The following is a 20,165-nucleotide window of genomic DNA, read 5'->3' as shown; positions in this document are numbered from 1 at the left end:
TCCCTTGGCTGGTTGCTAGGCAACCAAGTGGGCAGAGATTAGCCCTCTAAACTGGCAGCAATTGGATAAAAACAATTATTGCTCTCCCTCTAATTAGAACTTTATTTTTCTTTTCTTTTTGTTGTATCAACCTTGAGGCGTGGATGATGGGTTGTGTTGTCAAATTTCGAAGTTGGGGGGCCTGTAGTTTTGTTGTTTTGTCCACTGCCCTGATGCCATCACTCTTTTATATATATAGATTATATTTATACATTGTGTATTCGCAATGTGGCACTGAAGTGGCCAAATTGTAAGCTGCTCTGATTCCCCTTTGGGGTGAGAAGAGCAGGTTAGAAATATAGCAAATAAATAATAAAGAACCCTATCCAATATAGCCAAAGGGAAGGGAGGGCAGAAGTATGAGTCCCAACCAACTAAAGAACAGAAGATTCTCCTCTTCCTTCCCTGAAGCCTCCTGATACTCACTGTTTCTCTCTTTGCCCATTCACCTGTTTTCTCTTGAGTTTGTGAGTTACTTACCAAAAGTAAAGTAGGTGCTATTGCCTCTACTAGATCTTTGGTTATGATACAAACCAGATCCAGGTAAACACAAATTGAGCCTCAGCAACATGGAATGGACGAAGGATTGGGGGAAATCCAACCCCAAATAGGGAAACAAGTTGTCCAGGAACACCTGGCCACTCTAAACGAATTCAAGTCCCCAGGGCCAGATCAGCTACATCCAAGAGTACTGAAGGAACTAGCGGAAGTTATTTCAGAACCACTGGCAATTATCTTCGAGAGTTCTTGGAGAACAGGAGAAGTCCCAGCAGATTGGAGGAGGGCGAATGTGGTCCCTATCTTCAAGAAGGGAAAAAAGAACGACTCAAACAATTACCGTCCGGTCAGCCTCACATCAATACCAGGCAAAATTCTGGAAAAGATCATTAAGGAAGTGGTCTGCGAACACTTAGAAACAAATGCGGTCATTGCTAATAGTCAACACGGATTTACCAAAAACAAGTCATGCCAGACTAATCTGATCTCTTTTTTCGATAGAGTTACGAGTTGGGTCGATACAGGGAATGCTGTGGATGTAGCCTACCTGGATTTCAGTAAGGCCTTCGACAAAGTCCCCCACGACCTTCTGGCAAACAAACTAGTAAAATGTGGGCTAGACAAAACTATGGTTAGGTGGATCTGTAATTGGCTAAACGAACGAACCCAAAGGGTGCTCACCAATGCGTCGTCTTCATCATGGAAAGAAGTGACAAGTGGAGTGCCACCGGGCTCTGTCCTGGGCCCGGTTCTGTTCAACATCTTTATTAACGACTTAGACGAAGGGTTAGAAGGCACGATCATCAAGTTTGCAGACGACACAAAACTGGGAGGGATAGCTAACACTCCAGAAGACAGGAGCAGAATTCAAAACGATCTTGACAGACTAGAGAGATGGGCCGAAACTAACAAAATGAAGTTCAACAGGGACAAATGCAAGATACTTCACTTCGGCAGAAAAAACGGAAATCAAAGATACAGAATGGGGGACGCCTGGCTTGACAGCAGTGTGTGCGAAAAAGACCTTGGAGTCCTTGTGGACAACAAGTTAAACATGAGCCAACAATGTGATGCGGCTGCTAAAAAAGCCAATGGGATTCTGGCCTGCATCAATAGGGGAATAGCGTCTAGATCCAGGGAAGTCATGCTCCCCCTCTATTCTGCCTTGGTCAGACCACACCTGGAATACTGTGTCCAATTTTGGGCACCACAGTTGAAGGGAGATGTTGACAAGCTGGAAAGCGTCCAGAGGAGGGCGACTAAAATGATTAAGGGTCTGGAGAACACGCCCTATGAGGAGCGGCTTAAAGAGCTGGGCATGTTTAGCCTGCAGAAGAGAAGGCTGAGAGGAGACATGATAGCCATGTACAAATACGTGAAGGGAAGTCATAGGGAGGAGGGAGCAAGCTTGTTTTCTGCTGCCCTGCAGACCAGGACACGGAACAATGGCTTCAAACTACAGGAAAGGAGATTCCACCTGAACATCAGGAAGAACTTCCTCACTGTGAGAGCTGTTCGACAGTGGAACTCTCTCCCTGGGGCCATGGTGGAGGCTCCTTCTTTGGAGGCTTTTAAGCAGAGGCTGGATGGCCATCTGTCAGGGGTGCTTTGAATGCGATTTCCTGCTTCTTAGCAGGGGGTTGGACTGGATGGCCCATGTGGTCTCTTCCAACTCTACTATTCTATGATTCTATGATTTTGGGAGATGGCTAATCAATACCAAGTGCTGAAGGGTATTTTATAGAGGAAGGCTCTGGCAAAAACACCTTTGAATATTCCTTGCTTAAGAAAACCCTCTGAAATTAATGGAGCTGTCATTAGTCAATAGGTGATTTGAACCACAACCACACCAAACTGAATGAGGAATTAATGGTGTTGCAATAATATAAAACACCACTGGATGTCAGGCAATTCCCACAACAAGGTCTATGTTCAGCTATCCTAATTGAAGTTAGTTATCTTCCAGGGTGATAAAGGATACCTTCTTAGCAACAAGGTTTTCGATACTATATTGCTTAACCTTCACCTAAATCATAATCTAACTTAAAGTCTATGCCAAAATCATCTTGGCTTGTCTGCAGTTTCTAGTCTGCCATTGCTCTGTGATAAACCCATCTCCTACTATTGACAGTAAACTTGTCACTTTCCTGGTATAATGAGGCTGGCACTGAAGTAAAATCAAGGGGTGGCCTTCTCTCCCTTCCTCCCACTCCCCCTTGCTATTTCCAATCAGGTTATTCTTTCATTTCAAGTTTTTCTTTTCTTTTATTTATCTTAACTATAATTGCTTTCTTAAAACTGATATATATATATATATATGTATTAAAATATGGAGCAAGAGAACTGTGGAAGGGTGAAGCTACAAGACCAAAGGAACACAGATTGGCAAATCAGCATGGTTGCACAAAGGCCAAAAGGTCTGATAGCAAGATATGCTGCCAGGTATGTTGCCATTATTGGTGATTGCATGACTGCTATGGGATAACAGCTTTGTGTCGTAAAGTCCTACATGTTTAGTCGGAAAATGCAGTAATTATATGGCACTGTTCCATTATCTGGGCGGAGGCCACTAGGGTGCGCTAGAGAGAGAAGGATAGTCCATTTTACAGGGGTGAAGGTTGGGTTGAGAGGAGGAAAGCCATTTCCCCCTATTTTCCTGATATTCCTCCCACACATGTCCCTGTCATGGAAACAACCCTTGTTTGTGATATGGGGGTGGGGGGTGGGGGGGGGTGGGGGGCATAACCAGCGAAACAGGAAAATGGCTTTTCTCCGTCAACTTCCCCCCTATAAAATAGACTTTCTCTCTAGTGCCCGCTAGTGACCTCCACCCGGATAATGGAACAATTCTCTCTCTTTTTCTTCTCTTGAGCAAGCAAGTACTATCTGAGGTAGTTGTCTCACTCTGTCAAACAGTAGGGCTGTTGCTAATAGGAATAAAATTGCAGACATATGTTTGTACTGAAGACTGGCAACTGCTTTTCCAGATAGCTTTGGGAGGGAGGAATTTGGGGTTCATAAGCCTCAAGGAAATAGCTGGCTGCTCATCAAATATGTTGAACCTTGCAGGGTAGAAGGCATCTGAAGTAGAGAACATGAAAGCTGGGGGAAAGGTTGTGTACAAACCCAACACTAGCAGTGTCTACAAACCAAAAGCTGGGCTACATAAAGTTGCCTCAGATCTTAAAGAAGTTCTCCTTGTCTTGTGTTGTCTCAGGGGTAAAACCATTATTCCCCATACCTTGTATTCAGTTTGTCCAATCAAATTGAGCAGTAGTACTCATGGAGAACTCTTATGTAAATTTCTTTATAACAAAGTTGGAAATTATGCAGCTCTCTAGTTTAGGGGTATAAATCCTTGACTATTTCATCCTCTCATGTGGGCACAAATGTTGGGAGAAAGGCATAATATATCCCACAGAGTTGTCCTAATATGACTCCGTGGTAACTTCTGGTGGAAGTCATAAATTCCAATAGAGTTCACAATTATCCAGTTTCTTGTTTCCATGTTAAGTTCAAATCATATTCCCTGTGAATATGAGGGACATATTGTAAATCAGTCAATAAATTGCACTGTGGAAGAAAATGAACATTCCTTTACGATATTGTCTCTATAGTAAAATGTCTTTAAATGGTAGAGGAATTATTCTGCATTGAAAATGATGTAGGTTTTAATGGGTTTTTTTTTTCTAAACTTTTTTTTCGAAATAATTTATCCACAACATTCAGGACACCAAAATGTGGGGAGAAAATAGAACCAAACTCTTCCTGGACTATTATACTTTCTGATGGGGTTTCCTAATTGTTAAAAATCCTGTTTTTTCTACCTGAGAGTGAATAATAATATACATTATTTTCAATCCTACTCTAGATGTTTTTGGAGTCCAGCATTCCTCTTCATTGGCTGTGAAAGTAAGGACTATTGGGACTTACAATCAACCAACACTTGGAAGAGTGTGCAATTCCTTCCTTTGTTAGAGTATTGGGCAAAGTGCTTTTTTCTGCAGCTATGTTTTATTCACATGTTAAAGCCAAGAAAGGAGAGCGAGGGAATATAAAACTTTGGTCTATATCAAATTGCAGACACCAAACGGAATGTGTCCATGGAATCAACTGAATGACATATCAACACTGATTCAATTGTCTCTTAGCATTTCTTCTTCCAGGAAATGCTAAGAAAGAACTTTGAAGGGCACCATCAAGAATGTTCTCTTTGCTTTGGAGAACATTCTGCTTTACAAACAACTGATTAGCTTAATTTCCAATACAGTACTTACAAAAAGTTTCAATTTTTTGGAAAAAAATATATTAAAAACTTGTATTTTTCTATAAATACACTTGCTTTTATTTACTGAAAATATTAAAGTCCAGCCTTTTAGTTAGTCCCCAGAAGTTTTTTTCCTAGTATGTAAAACACAAAACACAAAATATTAACAAAGTGTAAAATCTATCAAAATACTATAATGTATCATAAATTGGAAGGAGGGGAAGGTTGTGGATAAAATTACATTCAGCCAAGGCAGAACCATGTCAGCTCAGAAGTGATCAATATAAATTAAATCTACTCCGACTACCTATTTTCTCCCTTTCCCTCCCCTCCTCCCCACACCCACCCATTCCTATCTGAATCACAACCTTTCCCTTCCCCAACTTTCCTTTAGAATTTTAATTCTAGTGTATTAGAAATGCATCAATTAAAATTATCATAAAAAATTAAATCTAATTGCTTGTCCCAAGCAGAGTAGATCCATTAAAGCAATGAGATTTCCACAATGTGACTTACTATTTAACAGTTGATTCAATGGGCCTGCTATTGACTAACAATTGAGTTTAGCCTGTATATATATGATAAAATTACTTAAAATAAATGGACTTCGTGGGCTCATTGTTGGCCTGAATTGATGAGCCCCTATACAGATTTGGTATTCTTTATCCAAAATACTTAGGACCAGAAGTGTTCTGTATTTAAGATTTTTTTCCCCTTAGATTGTGGGATATTTGCACCCTAAAATGTAAGATATTCTGAGGATGGAACCCTGAACATGAAATTCATCAATGTTTCATATACATAACCTGAAAATAATTTTATACATAATGTTTTAAATCATTTTGTGCATCAAAGTTTGTGTAACTAAACAAAGGTATCACTAACCCAGTCACGCATATGGACAATTCTGGATTTTGGAGTATTTCAAATTTTGGAATTCTGAATAAGGGATGCTCAAGCTGTATATTCTTCTAAGGAACTAATTCCACAAATGTGGGGCCACAGTTGCAAGTGCATGCTAGTCTAATATCTGTCACCAATGAGCACAGATGCGTTTTGTTTATGTAAAGACATATGTACCATAATCAGCATAGTAATTTTGTACACTCCAGTGTTGAAATGTGACAATATCACCAAATAAATGTCTAATTTTCAGTGAAATTCTTTGCATTTTTTCCAAAGTATTTCCAAATGTGTTGTGACATTTAACTTTAAAGGGTTTGTCAGCAATTTTAGGTGGAGTGATAAACTAAAAGGAATATGAAATAAAATGGAATTGCTTCTTGTTAAGAATTGGGGGAACATGATAAAATGGAAACAAATGGAAAGATGCTATATAGTTCTGTGCAGTTTATTGTTGAGAGAGAGAGAGAGAGAGAGAGACTATAGAGGTCTGGTTTCTGAAGTAGTAGCAAGGGATGGAAATGGTTGACTGCCATGAATCTGAGACATACAAGATTCTCATATATACATTCTTGTAGAATACATTGTAAGTCTACAAATGTGTGTTCAGTAAAATTTCCCTGCCTGTGGCTGTTTATTTCTCAGCTGTTCTCAGTTATTTTAAATTCATAGATTATCAATCCCTGGTGTCAAGTATTTTTCAATTTGAAATCTTCTTATTGAAAGGACCACTCCACATCACAAGCTCATTCCCAATGGTGACATGCAGTGGCATACTAAGGGAGAATGTTCACTCTCTCAGAGCAGCTTGGAATTAGACTTTAAAACTTTTCAGTAAAGCTTGACAGCAAACACAATTGATAGAATTTAATCTCATTGACCTTCTGCCGCTTTGCTTTACAATGAACTTTTGAAAACTGTGAACCAATGAAACAGTGCCATAATTCTTGCGTCTTCTATTTTTATAATCCTAAAATAATATATTGTTTTAATAAACTTTGTATTTACTACTGGCAGCCCCAGTACAGAACAACAACAAAATATAGTTTACAGAGTTGTCGGCATTCTCCTGAATACATTAAACTCTTCCACTTTGTATTCGCCCATTAAACTTTTATAGAAATAGCGAGTCCAAAGAAAGTTATTAAATCATGGCAAGCTATTGTTTGGATTGTTTGATGTCTTTCTTAAATATATGCTGAAGATGTGGAGTGACTCACACTTGGATAGGTAAGAAGAAAGTCACAGCTGTCCTGTTTATTAGAGCTGTATTGATCTTATGCATGAAACAAATGCCCCCTTTGATGATCCACTTCTTGTACCCGTGAGTAGTCATTGTGCCTACAAGGCACATATTGGCAGTATTTGACAGCCGTCTCTTGAGTACTAATAAGTCTAGTCTCATGCATGAACAATGTTGGAATTTCTAGTTCTTGTTCTGTTATCCAGGCAAAGGCCAAAGGAGGGCTTAGACCAATGATGGGCAACCTTTTGCGCTTGATGTGTCAAAATTCACCAAAAAAACCTAGCATGACTTGGGTGGTGTGTCTCTTTGAGAAAAAAAAACCACCATAATTTCGCAATATGTATAGTTTAAATAACAAAAATATATAATTGTAATATATTTATTGTTCTTTTGATCTTGTTTAATGTAGTGTATATTTTCTTTTATTGTGTTGTTTAATGTGTTGTGATGTGTTGCTCTTTTATATGCTGTTTATATTATATTGTTCTGGGCATGTCCCTATGTAAGCCGCCCCGAGTCCCCGTTGGGGAGATGGTGGTGGGGTATAAATAAAGATTATTATTATTATTATTATTATTATTATTATTATTATTATTATTATTATATATAACTGTATTTAATAAATCAAAAACTATTTACTACCATTATTTCCATGTACAACAATCTATGGTACCTCTTGCAGTTTCCACGCTGATTCTCTCTATTCTAGTTTCAATGTAGTCATGAATAATAAATAATAGAATAATAATAATATAATAGTAATAATATGATAATATACTACAATAATAATAGAATTTTATATATATATATATATATATATATATATATATATATATATATGCATAATTCCCATGGAGTAAACAACAAAACCACTGGACCAAATCACACCAAATTTGGCCACAAAATACATAGACGTCCAATCAATCTGCATGCAGCAGCGTGTCAGCAAAAATGGCTAGGCGTGTCAGTGCTGACACGCGTGTCATAGGTTGGCCATCACTGGCCCAGACAGAGAAAGATAGTCTATTTTAATGGAGAAGGGGGGATGAAGGAGTTAAACTATAATAATTTTTGTAATTTTTCTTGTCTTTTTTGTCATATTCTTTGTTAGAATTTTGGGTTTTGTTTTAAAGCCTGACACTTTCCCAAATTCTTTGATTTTATTCATTAATTTTCTTATTTTTTATTACATTTCTATCCATTCTGTTACAAGAGAAAGAAAAGTATTTACAATACATATAATTAGTTCTTTTCCTTCCCCCAATGTGCTACCCATTGTGCTCCCCATCACCGGATGCCATTTCTTTATGATCCCACCAGAACCTCATTTCTTCTGGTGGGGGTTGGTTCCCATCTTCTCTCCTTAGTGTTTCTTCGATACATTTCTTCCATATACATTCAAAATAATTTTCCGTCCTTAGGCCTTTTTTTAACATTTAAATTACATGTTAATTTATCATTTATTGCTAAATTCCAAATTTCATTGTACCATTCCTCTATTTTAATTTCCACCTCTCCTTTCCAATTTCTTGCTATTAATAACCTTGCAGCCATTAACAACATTGTTATCAAATTCATTTCGTTTTCTTTCCATTCATCTATATTATAATAGATAATAGTACAGTTGCCGGGTTCATATTGATTTTTTTCTTTATAATACTTTCTATCTCTACTATAACCTTTCCCCAAAACCTCTGTACATATTTACATTCCCACCACGTTGGAATATATGTTCCTCTTTCTTGACAATCCCTCAAACATTTTTCTGAGCAGCTCTTGTCCATATTATGTATTGGGGGGGGGGGGGGGGGGTCAAATATCATTTCCATACCATCTTGTGATTTTTTTTATCCTAATTGATAAATTTTTAGGTGTCTTGCTCTCCATAATTTTTCCCAAGTTCTTCCTCCCATTTTTCCCTTATTAATATTCCTTTCCTCCCCCCTTTAATCTCTGTTAATATTTTATATATCATAATGGTTATCCCTTTCTGATACGCATTTTCTTCTTTAGTCTGTTGTTTTAATACTATATTTTCAAATTTTGTTGGTTCTATTTTCCCCAAGCTCTTTCTTTTCCAATTTTGGAACCATTGATCTAGTTGGACCCAATGGAGCCATGAGATATTTAGGTCACCTAAGATTCCCTTTATGTTGTTTTTCTCGTTTATATGTTCCATCCAACTTCCAATTTTATCTAATTTCTTCCTTTTCAATTCCTTATCCATCACATTTTTAAGGTTTTTAGGAAATTTCTCCTTCATTATCACTGGCATTATTTTAGAATTCTCTTTGATTAGGTGGTTTTTATATTTATTCCATATTACTAGTATATTTTTAATATACTAGTTGATTTCCTTTTTAAGTGTTCCTTAAAAATACATTTTCTAATCTCATTTCTCGGAACCTCCGGTGGCGTAGTGTGTTAAAGCGCTGAACTGCTGAACTTGCAGACCGAAAGGACCCAGGTTCAAATCCGGGGAGCAGAGTGAGAGCCCGCTGTTAGCTCCAGCTTCTGCCAACCTAGCAGTTGGAAAACATGGAAATGTGAGTAGATCAATAGGTACCACTCTGGCGGGAAGGTAATGGCGTTCCATGCAGTCATGCCAACCACATGACCTTTGAGTTGTCTACAGACAACACTGGCTCTTCGGCTTAGAAATGGAGATGAGCACCAACCCCCAGAGTCAGACACGACTGGACTTAACGTCAGGGGAAACCTTTACCTTTACCTTAATCTCATTTAATAATAATAATAATAATAATAATAATAATAATAAAACTTTATTTATACCCCGCCACCATCTCCCCAACGGGGACTCTGGGCGGCTTACATGGGGCCATGCCCAGACACCATACAATATAACAAAATAAAACAACATATCATAACACAATATAACAGTGCAAAAATAATCATATACATTACAGCACAAATCAGAGAAAACAGTAAAAAACAGGGCGGGCCACATGAACACTTAATTAAAAACTCGGGAGAGAGAGGCATACGAATAAAGGGAACAGGGATATAAAATGGTGGAGCAGTCTAAAGGATAGAATCCAAGGGGAATAACCAAAGAGGTATATAACATTTACTCCCCAAAGGCACATCGGAAAAGCCATGTTTTTAGATCTTTCTTAAAGGCTAACAAGGTGGGGGCTTGCCTGATCTCAGTGGGCAGTGAATTCCACAGTCGGGGGGCCACAGCAGAAAAGGCCCTCTCCCTCGTTCCCACAAGACGGGCCTGGGATAAAGGCAGTGGCGAAAGAAGGGCCTCCCCGGATGAACGAAGGGATCGGGCAGGTTTATGATAGGAGATACGGTCACTAAGGTAGGTGGGTCCGAAACCGTTTAGGGCTTTATAGATGATGGTCTGCACCTTGAATTGGGACCGGAAAGTGAACGGCAGCCAGTGGAGCTCTTTGAACAGGGGAGTAGATCGTTCCCTGTAGCTCGCCCCTGTTATTAATCTGGCCGCCGAACGCTGAACCAATTGTAGTTTCCGGGCCGTCTTCAAGGGAAGCCCCACGTAGAGCGCATTACAGTAGTCCAGTCTAGAGGTAACTAAGGCATGCACCACCGTGGTCAAGTCAGACTTCACGAGGTATGGTCGCAGTTGGCGCACAAGTTTGAGTTGTGCGAAGGCCCTCCCGGCCACCGCCGACACCTGAGCCTCAAGCGTCAACGCTGAGTCCAGGAGGACCCCCAAACTGCGGACCTGTGATTTCAGGGGGAGTGCAACCCCGTCCAGCACAGGTTGCCACCCAATACCCCGATCCGACGAGCGACTGACCAGGAGGGCCTCTGTCTTATCAGGATTGATCCTCAGCTTGTTCCTCCTCATCCAGTCCGCCACAGCGGCCAGGCACTGGTTCAGAATCCGAGCGGCTTCCTTGGAGTTAGATGGAAATGAGTAGTGGATTTGCGTGTCATCTGCGTAGAGATGGCAACACCCTCCAAAACTCCGGATGACCTCTCCCAACGGTTTCATGTAGATGTTGAATAGCATGGGGGATAAAATAGACCCTTGCGGGACCCCACAGGTCAATGGCCAGGGGTCCGAGCAGGTATCCCCCAGCTTCACCATCTGGGAACGACCCTCCAGGAAGGACCGGAGCCACTGCAGAACAGTGCCACCAAGCCCCATCCCGGAGAGCCTCCCCAGAAGGATACCATGGTCGATGGTATCGAAAGCCGCTGAGATGTCCAAGAGAACCAGCAGGGTCACACTCCCCCTGTCCAGCTCCCTGTGGAGGTCATCCACCAAGGCGACCAAAGCCGTCTCGGTACTGTGCCCAGGCCTGAAGCCAGACTGCGAGCGGTCCAGAAAATCAGTGTCATCGAGGAACTCCTGGAGCTGCGTGGCAACCACCCGCTCCAGAACCTTGCCCAAAAACGGGAGGTTGGAGATTGGTCTGTAGTTGTTACAAACAGATGGATCAAGCGAGGGCTTTTTTAGTAGTGGTTTTACTACCGCCTGCTTAAAGCAGGATGGAACTGACCCCTGAACCAAAGAAGCATTTATTATGGTCACAACCAATCCAACAACCCATCTTTGGCCAGCTTAACCAGCCAGGAGGGACAAGGATCCAGAGCGCAGGTGGTCGCCCTCACAGACCCAAGAATCCCCTCCACGTCATCAGGAAGAACAAGCCGGAAAGAATCCCATAAGATCGAACAGACAGGTACCTCGGTTACCTCCTCTGGGACTACAATTAAACTGGAGTCTAGCTCAAGGCGTATCTGAGCAACTTTGCCTGCAAAATGGTGCGCGAAATCGCTGCACCTAGTTGCCAAGTCATCGGGAAGCCCCTGGGCCTCAGGAGGCCGCAGGAGCTCCCCAACAACTCGGAACAACTATTGGCCGCAGACGCTATGCGGGCAGTCGTGAAAGCTTTCCTGGCTGCTTGCAAAGCCACGGAGTAAGCCTTAATAGCGGCTTTAGCCCGTGCTTGGTCAGACACATCCTGAGATTTCCTCCAGATGCACTCTAGTCCCCTCCTCGGACGCTTCATCACAGCCAGTTCCTCAGTGAACCAAGGAGTCGACGTGGCTCTACGCAGAGAGAGGGGACGTTCGGGAGCGATCGTGTCCAGTGCCCCTGCCATCTCCCTGTTATAGCGATCAGCAAGGACATCGACAGGATCGCCAGTCTCCAGAACAGGAAGATCCCCAAGAGACCTCAGGAGTCCATCCGGATCCATCAACCTCCTGGGGCGGACCATCTTAGTGGGTCCACCACCCCTGCGGAGGTTAGAAGACACGGCTAAACTTAAACAGATCAGATGATGGTCAGACCATGACAATGGAAGAATATTTTGCTCTTCCACTCTGACTATCCCACCGTCCACAATAAAAACAAGGTCCAGCGTGTGACCCGCCTGATGTGTGGGCCCAGATATCACTTGAGACAGCCCCATGGTCGTCATGGCAACCATGAAATCCTGAGCTGCACCTGTCAATGTGGTCTCGGCATGAATGTTAAAGTCCCCCAAAACTATGAGTTGTTGGGAGACAAGGGCCACATTAGAGACCACTTCTGCTAGCTCGGACAGAGAGACTGCTGGGTCGCGGGGTGGACGGTACACCAGCAGAATCCCCAGTCTCGGGCTCCCACCTTCAGGAAGACACACTCGAACCTCGACGATTGCAGAACGGCGCATCTGATCAGGGCGATGGACTGCCGAAAGATCACCGCAACTCCTACTCCCCGCCGCCCAGCCCTGGCCTGCTGATGCACCCCGAAACCCGGCGGACACAGCTGGGTGAGATTCACCCCACCCAGCTCGTCCAACCACGTCTCGGTGATGCATGCCAGATCCGCCCCCTCATCTAGGATCAAGTCCTGGATAACAGCTGTCTTTCCATTGACGGATCTGGCGTTCAGAAGCAGAACCTTAAGGCCGGGGGGTCTGTTCTGAAGGCTACCACACCTATTCCTCTCCAGGGTCGCAAAAACTCTGTTGCGCTTCTCCCTGGGGCGCAAGTGACCGCTCTTCTTCCTCCCCCAGACCACCTCAATGGTACCCCACCCGTGAGAACCCTCTTCCCCTTGATGGAGTGGCTGATTAAGATTTCCTTCTAAAGGAGTTAGTCAACTGCCCTGAGATGGAAAGCCTCCAAACGTATTAGTTTGTTTAAGGAAGGAGCCCATCTCCATTGGTGGGAGAGAGAAGGAATCATCTGACATGGCGTCAGTTGACATTGAAAGGGGGCTAAATAAAGGTAATGTCTGAGGGCGGGATTGGGAGGTGGAACAGGCATGACTTAGAATTTCTGTATCTTTAGTAATTATTTCCATCCAGTCTGTGTCTATTTTATTTAGCATCCATTCTACCACATGTCTCAACTGGTTTGCTTCATAATAACTTTTGATTTTGGGTAATCCTAATCTTCCTTCTTTTTGGGGTGTGGTGGCTAGTGCTGAGACTAGGATATAGGTTGTAGTAACCTTGTATTAGTTTGATGAGGCTTGCTGAGAGTTGATGTGGATGATGTGTTGGAGGATTGTAGAGAGAGAGAGTTTGTACATACTGTATTTACTGTGTTTATACTGCAGCTGCAACTCAAGAGAAAAACCTTCCTTTTGGAAAAAAAACCCTTCCTATTTTTTTCACTGGAGGGCATGGTAAACCAGGCTTATCATGCCACAATCTTAACAGGATTCCAACAATAATTTTTAGAGGAGTCAAGCCATGAAGGGTGTGTTGGCTCATCTGGGTAATGGAGTGATCAATGTCTGGGAAATGGTCATAGAAGTCATTATGAAGCCAAGGAACAGAAGGATGTGACATAAATGAAGGCCCCCTTCTCAATGGGAATAAATTGTGTGAAAGCTTTGAAATTCAAAGAGAGACTTCACTAGACCCTTGGATTCTACTTCTAATGTTTTCCACTCCTCCCAGGAAGACAGATTTCATGGAATCTACCACACATCTCATTGCATTGAAAGTTTTTAATTCTCATATTATTAAATCTCCTTTTTCTCCAGCCCAGTATTCTGCTTTAATCTGGGAACATCAGTTCAAATAATACATTTCCAAGTCAAAGTTTTGTTTCCAAGAAAAGGATTTAATGTCTCCCCAACCCCATCCCTTTTTAGAGGGAAGGAAATATACTTCAGTACCAAGGCTTGCTCAGATCAGAGATAAAAGAACCAACTCGTGGGATTCTGTGCAATATTTTGCCCAAATAGCACTGCCTATTTGGGCCAGGAGGTTTGGCTCCGGAGTACTCTGCTTTCACATTTTCTACATATCACTACAAGGACATTTGGGCACATCTCAAAGAACAACACAGCTGCTTCTCTTCAGGCTGCAGGCCACCGGCTCTTTCTCTGAAGCCCAGTGACGTCAATGTTTTGCTGGAACTACTGGCCTGAATTTTCAGCCACAGAGAGGTTCCAAGAGGGGGATGACTTCCAAACACCATGAGTGATTTCTCATGATCCAATAAATCATTAAACTTGATAGCTAATTATAGTGATATAATTGTGAACTCTCCATTCTCAAATTATCAAAGATAATATAGCTGATAAGAACTCCTTTGGTAATTGAACATGGGACGGAAGAAGTGACTGAGAGACTCCCCCAACAGCTCCTCCAACAGCCAAGCAAAAGAGGATTGCTGACTTCTATTCAAATCGCTTTTCAGCTCTTGCAGAAAATGATAATGTGGAATGTGAGCTAGATAAATTAACTACACGACCATGGTGTATACTAAATAACTCTGACATGCCAAATTACTCCAGTAAATGTTGTCAAAGGCTTTCATGGCCAAATTACAGGGTTGTTGTGTGTTTTCCGGGCTGTGTGGCCATGTTCCAGAAGCATTCTCTCCTGATGTTTCACCCACATCTATGGCAGGCATACTCAGAAGTTGTGAGGTATATTGGAAAAACTAAGCAAGGAAGATTTATATATCTGTGGAATGTCCAGTGTGGGAGAAAGAACTCTTGTCAGTTGGAGGCCAATGTGAATGTTGTAATTAATCACCTTGATTAGCATTAATGGCCTTGCCAGCTTCATGTCCTGGCTTCTTCCTGCCTGCGGGAATCTTTTGTTCAGAGGTGTTAGCTGCTTCTGATTGATTCATGTCTGGAATTCCTTTGTTTTCAGAGTGTTGTTCCTTATTTACTGTTCTGATTTTAGAGTTTTTAAAATACTGGTAGCCAGATTTTGTTCATCTTCATGATTTCCTCCTTTCTGTTGAAATTGTCCACATGCTAGTGGATTTCAATGGCTTCTCTGTATAGTCTGACAGTTGGTAGCATGGTCCAGTATTTCTGTGTTCTCAAATAATATACTGTCTCCAGGTTGTTTAATCTAGTGCTCTGTTATGGCTGACTTCTCTGGTTGAGTTAGTTTGCAGTGCCTTTCATGTTCCTTGACTAGGAGGAAATCCACCTAACAGTAGTATTGGTTTAGCCCACATTTTACTAATTTGTTTGCAAGAAGATTGTGGGGGATCAGAGAACACATCTATTAGCTTTTTCAGTTCCATTCATTTCACCTCATCATTCTGGTCACTTCTGACCTGTCTGAGATCTTATTTTGTGGATGGAAAATAAGGGATTCCAGGACAGTAGACAGTAAGGCACGTATACAACACAATTCCGAATCCGATCCTAGGCGATTCTACAGGGTTCTATATTGTCCGTAATGCTGTTCTACTTCTCCATAAAACTGCTAGGTGGCTTCATATGGTGCTTTAGGTCATTGCTATGTGAATAATACCTTGCTCTGTGTCTAATCTGATCTGTTCCTTGTGAGAGAAGCAATAGAAGAACCAAACTGTTACCTGACAACTATGAATAGGACACAGCAAGTTAAAAGACAGTCTGGACAAAGTGGAATAAAGTACAGTAGAGGCTCACTTATCCAAGACTCGCTTGTCCAAGGTTCTGGATTATCCAAGGCATTTTTGTAGTCAATGTTTTCAATATACCATGATATTTTGGTGCTAAATTCATAAATACAGTAATTACAACATAACATTACTGCATATTGAACTACTTTTTCTGTCAATTTTGTTGTATAACATGATATTTTGGTGCTTAATTGGTAAAATAATAACTTAATATGATGTTTAATAGGCTTTTCCTTAATCCCTCCTTATTATCCAAAGATATTTGCTTATCCAAGGTTCTGCCGGCCTGTTTAGCTTGGATAAGTGAGACTCTACTGTATTAGTAAGTGAAATACTTGGCTAGAGATTAGGTGCCAAGTTTTTTTTTTTGAATGAGGTTGCATTTCTTCTGAAGTATAGTGATACCTTGAGAGTTTAATTCATTCCTTGACCAAGCTTTTACTTCAAATGCTCTTATCTCAAATACAAGTGCATTGAAATGGTATTATCATCAAAGTGCATTGAAATGGCTCCCAAGAACCCCTCTCCCCCATTTTTGTTATGTGTTTTAAAATAAGAAAATGTACTTTATAAATAACAAATAACATAGAAATGCACATTCACATGGAACAATAAAAAGAAAGATCAACTTTAAAATGATAGCACAAAGTTGTGGCACAATGCTAGAAGCACAAAATGAAGAGGCAGAAGCATCATTTTCTTCATACTGTACTCATTCCAGCCTCCCTTGTTCTCTTTATGAAGCCAAACATACCAGGAATAAAAACCACACACAATCAACTAACCCAAAGTTTCTCAAAGCGGACAAGAGAGCAAAGCGGACAGCAATCTCCCAAAGTGGACAAGAGCACGAGGCACATTTGGATACAATCTGTATTTGTATCTTGGATATTTAAGAATACAAACTTTCATACTAGATTATGAGACTTGACATCTTTGTGTACTTCCTACCCATTATTGCAGGTTCTGCCACCACAGCAGTCATTGTGCTGCTTCTTGCTGGCGGTAGCAGGAAATACTTCTGAAACAAGTCATATCTGCTGGGTATGAACTTTACTTTTAAGCTGAATTGTACTTATGGAAATGCAACCTATCTTACAATCAGGGTGCACACTTCCTATGTACCTTGTTTTAAAATTACAGAAGGGAGATTCAACATGTTGGTGAGCATCAGTACCATCATAGCAAGAGTGCACCTCTTTGTTTTTAAGGAAGACAACATGCCAAATGTTGCCTAGATGTCAACTTAACTAAAAAAGTACATTTAGTAGGATTGAACGCATATGATTTACCCCTCTGTAGCATAGTGGCCTCTCTCTTCCTCCCTCCCTCCCTCTGATGTTTAATTTGCAAAAGCTATTGTCAAGTACATGCCTTTGTCGGCAGCTTCTTTTTGCTAATTCTTGTAATCCCTTTGTGCAAAATACCTTCTTATTTTAGCTAGGAATACAAACCTTGAAAAGATGTTCTCAACAAGCCCTCAAAGCAGTTTGCATAAAGTGGAGATAGTAAGACTTCAGAAATAGAAAGCCTACTTAACAGAGTTTACAACTGTAACTGCCAGAAGGCTCTGGATTTCTTGATTTAAAATGTAAGAATCAAAGTTACAAAGTTAAAGCCAAACTTAATTTTGCCAAACAGAGGAAAGTCGACAACGCTGCTGATGAGTATTTGCATTGTAATTGGAAAGTTTTGCCTTTCCGTGTTGATGATAATTAACGCCTAAAATATGCATATGCTTGGAAATATATATTCAGTTATCTTTTTCCGTTGCAATTTTTCTTGGATGATGAAAAACAACTCCCAAAGCTATCTCTTGAGATCAATAACTTTCTTCCCTAGGAAATTGACAACAGCAGGCTTAATCATCTTTGTATTTTCTAGTGGGATTAAATGGTTTCGCTTGTTATTTTATCTGCATTTGTTGTTACATTTAAGAAAAAAATACAAACTTTGGATATGATTTTAATTTTGTAATTAATTATACAGTATTAAAATGGAAGGGCTTCACAATAGGCCAGCACAAGTTATAGGAATTTGGATACATCCTACCAGTTATGAATAGTGATATACTAATGGCTTCAAACATTTATAAATACCCCAAAATTCCATCATTTGTATTCCATATTCCCATAATATGCATTGTTTAAATTTTCCTTTCACCTCTGAGGACATCCACAGCTGAACATTCATTTGGCTTGAGTCCAATTGTGCAATTAATTATAGTACTACTTGTAGTTTTCCTCTTTTGTCCCCCATGACCTTCTAGCAAACAAGCTAGTCAAATGTGGGCTAGGCAAAACTAGTTGGATCTGTAATTGTTAAGCGAACGAATTCAAAGGGTGCTCACTAATGTGTCTTCTTCATTCTGGAAAGAAGTGACAAGTGGAGTGCCGCAGGGTTCCGTCCTGGGCCCGGTTCTGTTCAACATCTTTATTAACGACTTAGACGAAGGGTTAGAAGGCACGATCATCAAGTTTGCAGACGACACCAAATTGGGAGGGATAGCCAACACTCCAGAAGACAGGAGCAGAATTCAAAACGATCTTAACAGATTAGAGAGATGGGCCAAAACTAACAAAATGAAGTTCAGCAGGGACAAATGCAAGATACTCCACTTGGGCAGAAAAGGTAAAATGCAGAGATACAGAATGGGGGACGCCTGGCTCGACAGCAGTACATGTGAAAAAGACCTTGGAGTCCTCGTGGACAAGTTAAACATGAGCCAACAATGTGATGCAGCGGCAAAAAAAGCCAATGGGATTTCGGCCTGCATAAATAGCGGTATAGCATCCAGATCCAGGGAAGTCATGCTAACCCTCTATTCTACATTTGGAATAGTAGGAGCGACTAGTTGATGACTGGCTCTGGACTCACTGGTAGCAACAAAAGCAAGAAAAGAAGAGCAATAAACAGTTCGGATTTGAGAATCTCAACTCAACCAACCAATCCTTTCAAAATCCAGATTGACCAGAGCAAAATTATATATATTTTAAAATTCTATGCTAATGTGATGGTTTTTAATTGGTTTTACATTTATATTGTTAAGGTGTAAGGGAGTCACTTTAAGTGCCACTCCAGGTTAAAGACAGCATGTAAACAAATTAAAATAATGTTTTAGGAAAAGAGCAGTGAGCCATTAGGAAGTCTATATTATAAAGGCTTGTTCTGGATGGGGTCACACTCCTCTTAAAGACCCAGGTCTGCAGTTTGAGAGTTCTTCTGGAGGCCCAGGTAGCTGCAGTGGCCAGGAGGGCCTTTGCACAATTAAAACTTGTGCTACAACTACATTCGTTTCTTGAGAAGCCAGATCTGGCCACAGTGGTACATGCTTTAGTTATAACCCGTCTGGATTGCTGTAACATGCTCTACATGGAGCTGCCTCTGAAGAGTGCTCAGAAACTGGTCCAAAGAGCTGCGGCCGGGTTGCTAACTGGGGCTGGCTACAGGGAATGGACAACCCCCCTGTTGTAGCAGGTCCACTGGCTGTCAGTCAAAGTGCTGGTTATGACCTTTAAATCCCTAGATGAGAGGTCCTCAAACTAAGGCCAATGGGTCAGATGTGGCCCTCCAAGGTCATTTACCTGGCCGTCCTAAACTTTAGACTTAGGGTTGACCTAAGTCTGAAATGACTTGAAGGCACTCGACAACAACAATCCTAATTTTGGGCTATTTCATCATAGTCTGGCCCCCCAACAGTCTGAGGGACCGTGAACTGGCCCTCCACTTAAAAAGTTTGAAGCCCCCTGCCCTAGATGGTCCAGGTCCAGGCTATTTGGCGACTGCATCATCTTGTATGAACCTAACTGGGCCCTGAGATCTTCAGAAGAGGCTCTTCTCTCTGTCCCACTTCCATTTTAAGCACGGTTGGTGAGAACAAGAGAGTGTGTCTTCTCTTTCAGTAGATGCTCCACAACTCTGGAACTCCCTGCCTAGGGAAGCCTGAATGGCCCCCTCCCTGCTGGCTAAAACCTTTTATTCAGGCAAGCTTTTAAAGATGAAGGTGTCTAAGATCTAGTCAAGAGGTGCTGTGGTTTTAAACTGTTTTGATTGATTTTTTAAAATGCTGCTTGTGTTTAAGTCTATTTTAATGTTTGTGTATTTGAATATTTTAAATTAGATACCAATGCTTTAATGTCAAGCCACTTTGAGACCCCTTTGGGGAGATAAAGCGGGGTATAAATAAATATTGAAGCCTCCGGTGGCTCAGTGTGTTAAAGTGCTGAGCTGCTAAACTTGCAGACCAAAAGGTCCTGGGATCAAATCCGGGGAGCGGAATGAGCACCCGCTGTTAGCTCCAGCTTCTGCCAACCTAGGAGTTCGAAAACATGCTAATGTGAGTAGATC

At 41.3% G+C, this 20,165-nt stretch overlaps 1 long non-coding RNA gene across 1 annotated transcript; it reads left to right on the top strand.

The window, feature by feature from the left end:
* Positions 1-1,255: 1,255 nt before the first annotated feature.
* On the top strand, positions 1,256-5,965 carry LOC134299310 (uncharacterized). Its single transcript, XR_010006493.1, has 2 exons — positions 1,256-2,979; positions 4,409-5,965. It is a non-coding gene; the product is annotated as an uncharacterized LOC134299310 (long non-coding RNA).
* Positions 5,966-20,165: the final 14,200 nt, after the last annotated feature.

The sequence above is a fragment of the Anolis carolinensis genome, chromosome 5 (assembly GCF_035594765.1).
Source record: "Anolis carolinensis isolate JA03-04 chromosome 5, rAnoCar3.1.pri, whole genome shotgun sequence".
In the NCBI taxonomy this organism is placed as follows: domain Eukaryota; kingdom Metazoa; phylum Chordata; class Lepidosauria; order Squamata; family Dactyloidae; genus Anolis; species Anolis carolinensis.
The sequence above is the reverse complement of the archived record's forward strand: the minus strand, read 5'-3'. Positions and strand labels throughout refer to the sequence as shown.